General features: G+C 36.5%; 1 protein-coding gene and 1 long non-coding RNA gene across 5 annotated transcripts in view; both read left to right on the top strand.

Moving 5' to 3' along the window:
- The window catches only part of LOC141376740 (uncharacterized), a 15,019-nt gene extending 2,651 nt beyond the window's left edge, over window positions 1-12,368 (top strand). Inside the window, exons 2-3 of the long non-coding RNA XR_012387785.1 lie at window positions 7,299-8,577; window positions 9,749-12,368. This is a non-coding gene — a long non-coding RNA (uncharacterized lncRNA). The remainder of the gene's footprint in view (window positions 1-7,298; window positions 8,578-9,748) is intronic.
- wnk4a (WNK lysine deficient protein kinase 4a) overlaps window positions 1-12,542 on the top strand; it is a 128,708-nt gene that overhangs the window by 12,589 nt on the left and 103,577 nt on the right. The gene's annotated exons all lie outside the window — the stretch shown is intronic.

Here is a 12,542-nt window from a genome sequence, read left to right as displayed (position 1 = left end):
AAGTCCCAGAAGTCATTGCGACTGGAGGTGGGAAGCGCAGCATTTTATTTAGATTTTTTATTAAAGTTCAGAGATATGACTTATTTACCTCAGGAGTTTCCCTAAATGAAACGGTGAAAGTAAACATTACCATGAACATCTTAATAAAGGATTAAACACATTAAGGGAGTTTGTTTGCTGAAAATCGTATTAAAATTGGTTTTATTTATATTGTGCAGAGTATATTGATAATGTTTTTATGCAAAGTATATATTTTGAAGAGGGGGGGGAACAATAAATCGTTGTATGAATGCTGTAATGTTTAAATAATTTCCATTTAAAACGCGTGAAGGTCATGTGACCATCAGGAAGAACGCAGCATCCCATTTCTCAAAGGACGCGTTCTCTGCCCTCGCGGCCTCCTGAGTTCGTTCTTCCGAGGACACCTGGCAAGACCGGTCTCCACAAGAACACAAGTCCATTCTCTGCGTTCTTGGAATTGAGAAACAGCCAAGGTCTTATAGGTATACTTGAAACGCCCAGGCAGGTGTGTTGAGGCAAGTTGAAGCTAAACCCTGCAGGGCACCGGACCTCCAGGAACGAGACTGGTGACCCCTGTCCCAGGGCCTGAGTGTCCACATATGTGGACTGCACATTTTACCTCTTAAGTGGCTGTTTAAAACACTTTGAATGTTTTATATTTTGTTACTGACATACAGTGTCATCCTGCAACTGTTTTGCAGCATATTAATGTCCAAAACCCTATTTTTAACTGTCCAAAATGAGAAAAAATGTTGTTTTTACTCTCTGATAGTCAAAGCAAGTAAAAAAAATGTCCATGTTATATATGCATCAAAAAACAGTCAGGAAAAAGGGTTTTATGTAAATTCAGACAAGAGTCCACATATATAGACATCTTTTTTCTGTGAAAGTGCACCATATCAAAAGATGACACTTAGATTTTTATTCTAATTAAGTTCCAATAATCCCGAATAGCAAAGAGACATAAAAAACGCATGTAAAAAAAACACCTTGTGCCTTAAGATGATATCGAGAAGTTGACATTATCATGATAATAGTAGGCATTATCCATATGGCTATTACGTTTATTTAATGTGCTGTGAAATTATAAATATATAAATTCTAGGTTCTACTGGAATAGTATAAAAGTGAGGAGGTTATATACAGTGTGTTTTACATTTTGAGGTGAAGGTGACATTCTAGGAATGATCAAGACAAGAAGGCTGGGTGTGAGAGATTAAGCTTTTGTCTTGCTGGCTAGAGAGAAGACCCTGAAGTAATGCAAATGCTAGTTTCAAGGCACGACTGTGACTTTTGTCTTTGTAAAAGTCTGACTGATACTGCACGTTGATTGGATTGAGACCTATGCATTTGAATTAGTGTTATGGTGATGAGATCAAGACCACGAAACAATAACAGGCTCTATTATAATGATCTAGACGCAAAGTCTAAAGTGCATGGCGTAAAAGGATTAAGGGCATGTCCGAATCCACTTTTGCTATTTTAAGGATGAAATAATATGCTCTGCGCCGTGGCGTATGGTCTAACAGGGTTGTGCTTATTCTGTTAATGAGTTCTGGGTGTGTTTTGAGCATAATGTGCATTAAACCAATCAGAGTCTCATCTCACATTCCCTTTAAGAGTCAGTTGCATCACACTATGGCGCATTTGCTGTTTACATGGTGGACTTTGTTAGTGGAAAAACTGAACGCTTCACTAACAAGAAAACAGTTAAACAGAGCATCTGCAGCAGAAGGATGAAGAACGAGCCTCCTCCATTCAGCCTCTTTACTTTTGCTCTTTACTCAGTTACTTTTGTGGATAAGAAAACAGTGTTGTACTCACCCCACTGAAGACATTCAAGCGCAGAGATTTGTTTTAAAACTGTTTCTAAATTTAGTTTTAATCTCCAGCAAACGGATAAATGAACAATAATAACGAAGGGCGGTCAAAAAACTGAGTTATATCCAAACACACATGCTGTTTTTATGCCCCATATGGTAATGCAGATGACTCAAAACCCGACAGGTGGACAAATCTAAGCTTGTTTTTATGAAAACAAATATAAATATGCATATAATAAATAATACTGCCAATTATATTAACATTATACAAATGCAAATTGTCAAGGATAAGCTGAAAAAAGACCTCTAAGGTGAAGAAAATGTATTGCTGTACATCCTGTGTGTATTAAGATATGTGTAAGCGTTTCACCCCGTATAGACACGCTCTGCGCTGGACTTTAGACCAGCTTTTAGTTGGTCAATTGCTTGGTCTATTTCAGTTCCTCAAAATAGCAACGCACCAACAATGCGCCTTAACACACTTTCTTTCTAGACTGAAACACAAATGAGTCCACAAATTAGCGCAAATGGATTTGCTATTTAAACAACGTGGTGCAAAAGGGGAAAATTACTGTTGCGCTGGTCTGAAAATAGCAACAAATCACGTCAAACTTGCGCCTTATTGCGCCATGTGTATGATAGGGCCCGAAATGTTTGCATCTTCCATTTTTTTTTACTTTTTAAAATTGAATCAGGTCAGATATATATTTGTTACTTGTTTAATGTAGTATAATTATTACATAAATAAATAATTTAAAAAATAAAATGCTAATAAAAGTAGTGTTTCTTTTGGACAATGTTACGTTGCAAGAAATGTCTATTCAGCATAGCAATTCCAGCATTATGGAGGTGACATTTGCAGTAAAAACTCAAAACATAGATTCATAGAGAGCGTATATGCTAACATTATATTGAAACATCTGTTTATATTCTTCAAAACTACCAACCGCAGAGTTCAGGGATCGGAAATAATATAAATCTGTAAACATATTTTATATTTTAAGCATGTGAGATTACAGCATACGACACACTTTGTAGAAATTCTGTGAATTAAACTGCACAACCCCAAAGAAACAATGCTAATCAAAAGGACAAGAGTCAACTCTCTATTAAACAAACATGATGGATTTCATTTTATTTGACATTATTTCATTTAGAGAAAGGAGAAAGCTTGGGTATGGTTGTGACTCCTCTCTGTTATACCCAATTCACAGAGGGGGCTTCAGCGTCAACGCTTGACAGAGGAGCGTGTCTGTAGTTAGGGCTGATGCGATTATCATAGCAGCGTCAGCCAGTGAGCTGGCGTATTTGCACACAGCGGTCTGATTGGCTGACGCTTCAGTCAGCGCTTAAAAAGTTGAGAAATTCACAACTTCTGCAGCGAGCAATGCTACTGACGCAGCGCCGACAGTACCACAATGTAGTTCTGCAACGCCTGACGTCACCCATTCAAAGTGAATTAGAAGCATTGACGCCCCGTGTGAATTCGGTGTTATGGATGTGACAGGTGTGAAATTGGCAACCCGGGCTCATTGTGGAAACGTAGCCCCGCGGATGTTTCTGCGGACTGCGATTTACGTCCCGGGAGGTACGTATTCGAGCGTTTTTTTGTTTTTCGCGGATCCGCGAGAGGCCGCTGTGCGCGCTTTTTCGCGTCTCGGGCGGGCGCCTCTCGGGAGCGCGCAGCGTTCGCGCCCGCAGCGTTCTCGCGCGAAAAGCCGCCGGATCGAAAAAAAAAAAAAAAAAAGCAAAAGCCCCCGTCTTCGATTTCGACCGCGTTTTCGGATGCCGCCGCGTTCTCGCCCTCATTTTCCGGATTCCGTTTTTCGTCTTACCTGATTTCCGGAACCCGTCGTTCCCCGGACTCGATCCTGGTCGTCGTCCACCGCGGCCGGCTCCGGCTCCTCCTCCTCCGGGGCCTCCGCTCCGCCAACGCAACGCTGTGAGCTAGGTGGACAAACTGATTGCGTCGGGAAAGCCCTCCACTCGGAGGCGAGCCGTCGGCCGGCGAGCGCGAAGAGGAGGGGCGGAGCAGCGCCACACCGCCCCGCAGCGTTCGCTCGAAAAAAACAAACGCGGCCTTTACGTACCTCCGGCCATGTAAATCGCAGTCTCCAGAAACGTCCGCGGTGCTACGTTTCCAGAATGAGCTTGGGTTGGAAATTGGCACTTGTGTGACTTTAGTAAATCAAATATAATTGCTTGAGAACATTGACAGAGACATTTGTAAGTATGTTTACAGTACTGTCAAATACTTGCCTATACAAAAACCTTAGAAAGGATTTCACTAGTTTGGTAATAACTTAATTTTTTTTATAGCAAGGTTGACATTTGCATGGAATTGTATTGCATATATTGTGCATGCACACATTGAGATATTGAGCATGAAACGATGCATTGCGTAGCTGTAGTCTGGAGCTTTGTAAATTTCCAGTCAGCCGTCTCGTGTTGGGTTACCCAGCGCTTGGACCTCGGCCACTCTCTTCCTGTGGGTCTAAAGCAACAGGTAATGCAGTGAAACCCGGTGTGTTGGTCAAACTGCAGCGCTGGAGCTCAGAGAATAGATTTCAACTGAGACTCTGCTGTGGAATTTTCCTTTGCTTCGCTGTCAGACTGTACGTTCAGAGTGACGCATCTCAGCAATCAGTTACTTCATACAACATGTGCATGTTTAATGAGCACATGAAACTACAGACGGAGCTGGAACGTTTTGGTTCAGTAGCTTTGGTGAGAATAGAAGCGCGGTTTAATGTGTTCAGTGTGCACTTGTAGTGTACTTCAGATGTTTTCAGAAAACTGGTGGTAAAATAAGAGACCACTTCAAGTTTATCTCGTCCTAAGCCTGTCACGATATTGATTTTTTTTGTCGTACAACATATTGCACCGAAATATATTGCAATAAACAATATTATTGTCATTTTAAGAGCAATTATTATCATTATATAATGCCAGAATGACAATATGTTGGGCTCTATTTTGATGATCCAGGTGCAAAGTCCAAAGCTCAGGGCGCAAAAGCATTAAAGGCGTGTCTGAATCCACTTTTGCTATTTTAAGGACGGAAAAATCCAATTTGCGCCGTGGCGCATGGTCTAACAGGGTTGAGCTTATTTTCTTAATGAGTTATGGGTGTGTTTTGAGAATAAACCAATCAGAGTCTCATCTCCCATTCCCTTCAAGAGTCAGTTGTGTCGCGCCATAAGCGCATTTGCTATTTACATGGCGGACTTTGTAAGTGGAAAAACTGAATGAATTAACATGTTAATACACATTAATAAAGTGACTTTTATTTACTTTTTAGTAGTTTAAAATAATATAATGTGTAAGAAAGAATAAACAGAAATCTGTAAAATAGCGTAAAATGTGCTGCCAATTTATTACTGTTTGTGTAGCGCAATATTTAACACCAACCCAGATAATATATCACTGCAAACTGTTAAAAACGTCAATAAAAGTCCCTTTTTTGTTTTAATTTTCAAGATTAAAAGTTGTCTGTAGAAAGATTAAGCTCCCATAATGCAATTTAAAAGCATAAATAAACGGGTAAAAAAAATATGGAAAATGGAAATTTATGGATTTTTTAGTAAATATGTATATTATTTTCAAAATGTACTTGATTATGGCATTGCGTAACATAACACTAGAGAAGATTAAAATAGAATGGATAGAAGAACTAGGAATTAATATTCCAGAAGAAACTTGAGATAAAGCAGTTGAAATTATAAACAAGACTTCATCAAGTGCGCGTCTGAATCTGATTCAGATGAAAATTCTTTACCGTATTCACTACAGCAAAACCCAACTGGCTAAAATCTACTCCAATATAGATAACATATGCGATCGTTGCAACTCATGCAAGGCAGACCTAACCCATATGTTCTGGTCATGTGACAAACTGAGACGATTTTGGTCTTCAATATTTGAGATTTTAAACTCAGCCTTCAATTTAAGAATTCAACCTAATCCGGTAATAGCTTTGTTTTGTGTACCAAAAAAGGACATGCATGTAGCCAAAGAAATATAAAATGCCTTTGCCTTTGTAGCATTAATAGCCAGAAGAAGAAGTCTTATAGAGGGGAAATCACCAATGCCACCTAAACTCTCACTTTGGCTTAGTGATGTAATGCTATTTCTGAAAACAGAAAAAATTTATATTTTCTCAGAGGTTCAACCGAAACATTTTTCAAAACATGGGAACCTTTAATAATTCATATTCAGACTAATGTACTCCTCCAAGCATGAATTCCCAACCCCCAACAAACCCCCCTCCCACCCTACTGTTTTTTTCATTATTATTATTATTATTATTATTATTATTATTATTATTATTATTATTATTATTTATTTATTTATTTATTTTATTATTATTTAATCAATTTCCTTTTCATAATAATTTTATTATGTTAATTTGTTGTTCAAAAAAAGGCAAAAAAACGAAAATACTTTTGTCATTGTATACCTGTAATGTATTGTACTTTTTGTCAAAAACACAATAAAAAAGTATGTATATTATAAAATAATGCATATATTTCAATAATAAAATGCATTTATTATAAATGTTTGTCAGTGCACTTTAATGAACAGTCAGTAAACATTTAATTTAATAAGCATTTTGACTATAATACTTTATGGATAGCACTGAAAACATGACATATTTGTAAAGTATTTTGCATAATAATATATTAATAATAATATATTATTTGCATAAGTACTGTTTTTAGAAGTGAAACAGCTGAAGTTTGCTTTATTTTGCCACTAATGCTGTCAATAAAACATAACTCATATTAAACCCGAAGCCTTCCTTGCGTTAGTATCTGATGCAGTGGAATGAACGGCATCAGTTCTGGGTTGTTTTTGTTCATTTTAATAGAGTTAAAAGGAATTTTGGTGTAATTGAACCCCTTTGATAATGATTTCATGCTCATAGAGGGTTTGAATAGCAGAACATTGTTGCCTTCAGCTGTTGTCTGTTTTGAGTTTCAATCCTTTGAAATGCTTTTATCAGTTGTTGACATAAATCTTTTTTTTGTAAGTGAGATATGCTCTATAAAGTACAGATTTTAACAGATTATTTATTGACTGATTGATTTATTGGTCAAAATGTTCTGTATATTTCTCTCTATGCATTGCATTATCAAAACTCAAAAGGCTCTGATTTTTGAAGATACAGTGATGGTACGGTGGCTCAGTGGTTATCACTGTCGCCCCACAGCAAGAAGATCGCTAGTTCAAATCCCGGCAGGGTCAGTTGACATTTCTGTGTGGAGTTTGCACGTTCTCCCAGTGTTGGTGTGGGTTTCCCCACAGTCCAAACACATGTGCTATAGAGGAATTGATCAACTAAATTGGCTGTAGTGTATGTGTGTGTGAATGAATGTGAGAGTGTATGGGCGTTTTCCAGTACCAGCTTGCAGCTGGAAGGGCATCCGTTGCATAAAACATATGGCGAAATAGTTGCCGGTTCATTCCGCTGTGGTGGCTCCTCATAAATAAGGGACTAAACAGAAGGAAAATTAATAAACAGTGATGGTACAGTCGAGGTTTGTTCAAACTACTTATTTAAAATGAGCTGAAAAAACTCAATTCTTGCAACTTAATTGTTTTATCTTCAATTCACTGACATTTGTAAAAACAATTAAGTTAATTTAATCAATTGGTATTGGGACAACATGAAGAATGACTTATTAGTTTTTACAAATGTATGTGAACTAAACATAAAACAATTAAGTTGTGCCCAAAACACTCAAGAATTGTGTTGTTTTAGCTCATTTTTAATAAGTAGTTTGAACAAACGGCATTTTTTGAAGTTCTTCTCAACATGCATACTGTAAAGTGCTTTGTACGCTTAGATTTTATTTATTTATTATATATTTATTATGTCAAAGCAGTTAGTAAATCAGCATACTATCATATCAAATACATTGCACAAATCAGATGCTTTGTTTCCAGTGAAGATTCAGAGAAACTTGTTCATGCTTTTATCAGCAACAGGGTGGATTACTGTAACGGCCTCCTCACAGGCCTTCCCAAAAAGACAGTCAGACAGTTGCAGCTCATCCAAAACGCTGCGGCCAGGATTCTGACCACAACCAGGAAATCAGAGCGCATCACACCTGTCCTCAGGTCTTTACACTGGCTCTCAGTTACATTCAGAATAGATTTTAAAGTATTATTACTTGTCTGTAAATCACTAAATGGCCTAGGACCTAAATACATTACAGGTATGCTCACTGAATACAAAACCAACAGATCACTTAGATCTTTAGGATCATATAAACTAGAAGTTCCAAAAGTCCAGTCTAAGCAGGGGGAATCTGCCTTCAGCCATTATGTCCCTCGCTGCTGGAATCAGCTTCCAGAAATAATCAGATGTGCTCCAACATTAGGCACATTCAAATTAAGACTGAGAACACATCTGTTTAGCTGTGCCTTTACTGTATGAGCACTGTGCTGCGTCCGACAGATTGCACTATTATGTTTTGCTTTTCTTTTTCATTATCTTATAACCTATTTTAACACATTTTTATCTGTTTTATCTATTTTTTAATTTTTTTATTGTTTAGGGGTTTTCACCTTTATTGATAGGACAGTGGAAATATAGAGGAATATAGAGGAAATATATAAGTGTGGGGAGCAGAGATAGGGGATGGATCAGCAAAGAACCTTGAGACGGTAATCGAACTCTGGTCGCTGCGAGCACCTCGATGCTATGTGTCGACGCACTAACCACTAGGCCAGGGGTCGGCAACCCAAAATGTTGAAAGAGCCATATTGGACCAAAAAAAACAAAAACAAATATGTCTGGAGCCGCAAAAAATTCAAAGCCTTATATAAGCCTTATAATGATGGCAACACATGCTGTATGTATTTATATTAGCTATATTAGCATACTATAAAAATGAATTTGTTAGCTACAAATACATACTGAGCCTTCATGATTAAATGTTCATTTCCCTGCAGTGCATCCTGTAGAGAATGACGCGCTACGTGACTACTCTGTTGTACGATGCCGTCTCAAGTTTAACTTAATTACAGTATATTAATGAATTATGTTTAACGTTCAAGTTTAACTTCATTATATATTAATGAATTATGTTTAATGTTCAAGTTTAACTTCATTACAATATTATTGCATTATGTTTTGCTTTGATGAAATTAAAGAAATGCAATAAAGAAATCAGATTTTTTTAATGTTTTTTTATTTTTTATTTTGAGGATTCAAAAAAACAACATCAAAATGAACGTGCACAACGTGCCCCTTATCTGGGCAACAAACAGTGCAATACAACGCAGCCTGCCATTTCCATTTTAAGATCAGCTCGAGTCATTCCTGGGAATGTGCTCAACAAGGAAGGGTCAATCTCCAGGGGTGTGTGTCAAGGAAAGACAGTCTCGTTTTTTCCTTTCGCAATTCGCAAAATCTGCTCCCAAATGCAGTTTGCATATCAACGATCGCACCTTGTAAATAATCACCGTTGAGTGAGTGATCGGGATGGGCTTCTTTGAATTCTCTCAGGGAGGGAAAATGAGAAAGCGTGCCCCACTGTACATCTTTGGCAAAGACAGCTTGCGCTCCATGGCGCATCACACAGCCGCCGGTTTGTTTACAACAGCTACCTGCCTGGCATCCCGCCCTGCGGATAGAAACGTGTGTCGCAGGCTATGACGCAAATCTTCGTTGACAGAAATGTTGAAATTAAATATTCTACACACTTTTACAGCATTGGAAAACGTTAAGATTGTTTGTCCTCCTATAGAAACCATATTAAAACAAAAAATATATTTACCTCCCTCATCGTTATCCATTTTCAAACATTTTTTGAAAAAGTTCCAGGGAGCCACTAGGGCAGCGCTAAAGAGCCGCATGCGGGTCTAGAGCCGCGGGTTGCCGACCCCTGCACTAGGCTATTGGCGCCGACTGTTTTACCTGTTTTTTATTCTTATTTTTATAATTCTTATTATTTGTTTTTATTTTCTTACACTCTTCTCTTTTATTTCTGTTTATGTAAAGCACTTTGAATTGCCACTGTGTATGAAATGTACTACAGAAATAAACTTGCCTTGCCTATTTTCGAACAGAAACATTATACATAAAATATCATTAACAAAAAAATACATGTCAAAAAAGAAGTTGTTTTGAAAGAAAGTGTACAAAAATTACATGTTATAAGTAAGTGTGTGTTCTGAATGTGCTGTTCTATTCTGTTCTATTCAAGTTGGGCAATATGACAACAATCTCATATTACAATGTCTCGATATAAATTTCATATCCTGACAATATATTTATCACAATACAGCATAATAGGGTCCCACTTTATATTAAGTGTCCTTAACTACTATGTACTTCCATCAAAAAATAAATACAATGTACTTACTGTGTTTATGATGTATTTGAGAACACTTGTGGTGCTTTTGAGTTGGAATAGAGGTTGGGTTATGAACAGGTTTGGTGGTGTGGGTAGGTTTAAGGGTGGGTTAAGGTGTAAGGGATGGCCAACAGTGTATTTACAAATGTAATTACAAAAGTTAGTTACAGATGTAATTACATACATGTATTTAATCAAGCATAAGTACACAGTAAATACATGTATTTACACAATAAGTAACAAACTATTAACTCCTGTGCAAGTACTTATTAGTTAAGGCCCCTTGATATAAAGTGGGACCCAAAATATAATATAGTTATAGTACAATATAGTTTCTGTATATATTGGGAAGCCCAAAATTATTTACATCCCTGGCAACTTCTGACTTAAAGTTACTTGAATTCAACAGCAAGTTGTTTTTGACCGGAAATGACACAGGCTTCTCTTAAAAGATAATAAGATGATGTACAAAAGGCGTTATTGTGAACAAATTAAAACATATTTCTCAGCTTTTATTTGCATTTGAACAAAAACTTTAAGTCCAAATTTGCCTGATTTCAGGGTTGACCGTATCCACACACTGTAAAACCCAACAGTCAACTTTATCAACTGAAATGAGTGTAGGTAACTCAAAATTGACTAAAAGTTAACTCATTTGAAAAGAGTTTTGAACTCAGTGTTGAAAGTAATGAGTTAATTAAATACCTCATTACTTCAACTTAACTGGAGTAAGTTTACAGTGCTCATACAGATACATTTTTTTAACTCAAATGATTTGCTGCAATCGGTTTCCTCAAACAGTTTGAGTTGCCTGAACTTATTGAGTTTTACAGTACTCAGTTGGTTTGAGTTCTCTTCACTTATTGGGCTTTATTGTGCTCAGATTACTTAGTTTACTCAAATGTATTAAGTTCACAGTACTCATTAGGATTAGTTTTTAAACTTAAAAGGTTTGTTGCAATCGGTTTCCTCAAATGGTTTGAGTTACCTTAACTTTTTGGGTTTTACAATGCATGTAAAAGTATAGTAAAAAAAAGCTCATCCATATGTAACTATTATTAATTAACTTTCTTTAGTATTTCAAAGTTAGTTTTTTAATTAAGAATGCATTGAAAAAGACAACTAGTTGACTTTACTTATTTTAAAAGTGATTAAACTCTTTCTTAGTCACTAGTAAGTGGCTTTAGTTTATTAAACTTTTCCCCTTGAGTTTGATGCCATCAGTGCAAAAGAAGAGGGTCTTTCAAAAATGCCGTCTGGTGTCTTATCAGCATTTGCCTGCTGGACTAAATATATTCTTTTTTTCGTGCATAGAGAGACGTGCTGTGCGTGATGTTCACCAGCGCATTTCGTCATGTAGGGTGTGACGCTGTGTGTATATGACTGCACGTTCTCTGCCAACTGCTATAGGGAGATTACAGCTGATTCCGGAGAAAAAAAGATGCAGAAAGTACACTTGTGCAAATGTGTCTAAGAGTTTAGCCTCTGATGACGCAGAGCAATATGCATTAGAAACAGCATGCTACATGATATTTCTTACCAATTGTTCCAAATATCAAATGTAAAGGTTGTCCTTTAGAGCATAACATGACTATTTGTCAGAATAATTAAAAGATGCCATTTTTTTAGACATCTATCAATTCAACATGACAAAAATGTTTTGAAAAATACACTGTAAAAAGTGATAAGTTGCTTTACCTAAATAAAAAGAAAGTAAACTTGGAACTGTTAAGTTGACATAACTTAATTTTTTATAATTCTACCTTTTATTTTAAGGCAGCAGGTTTACTCACTTTTAAGAATAAGTAATTTTTTGCTGTACATTCTTAAAATAAAAACTTACCTTGAAGTTCTGAAGAAAGTGATGAAAATAACTATATGAATAATTGAGTGTAATAATAAATGAGTAAATGTTAACTCTATACTTAAAACATGTAAAAATAGATTTGGCCCTTTTTCATCTGGATATATCAACCTTAAAATCAGGCGAGTTCTGACTTAAAGTTTATGTTCGACTGTAAATAAAAGCTGAGAAATATATTTTTTCTTCCCCCACAATAATGCTGGTCAATAATTTCCAGTCATAAAAAAACTTACTGGTTGAAGAAAAGACATAATTTGCCATATATAGTATCCATTTATTTAAGTGAAAAAAAAATTCAAGACATTTCATTGTTACAGAGAAAATAGGCTCATCTTACAAGTATCTACAGTTAAACATTTGATTTTACTATATTGCAGTGGTGGAAAGTAAAGTACCGTTACTTGCCTAAAAATGTAGTGCAAGTAGAGTAAAAGTATCAGCTGTGAAGATTACTCACAGTATGAGAAA

Source organism: Danio rerio, chromosome 12 (assembly GCF_049306965.1).
Source record: "Danio rerio strain Tuebingen ecotype United States chromosome 12, GRCz12tu, whole genome shotgun sequence".
In the NCBI taxonomy this organism is placed as follows: domain Eukaryota; kingdom Metazoa; phylum Chordata; class Actinopteri; order Cypriniformes; family Danionidae; genus Danio; species Danio rerio.
The sequence above is the reverse complement of the archived record's forward strand: the minus strand, read 5'-3'. Positions and strand labels throughout refer to the sequence as shown.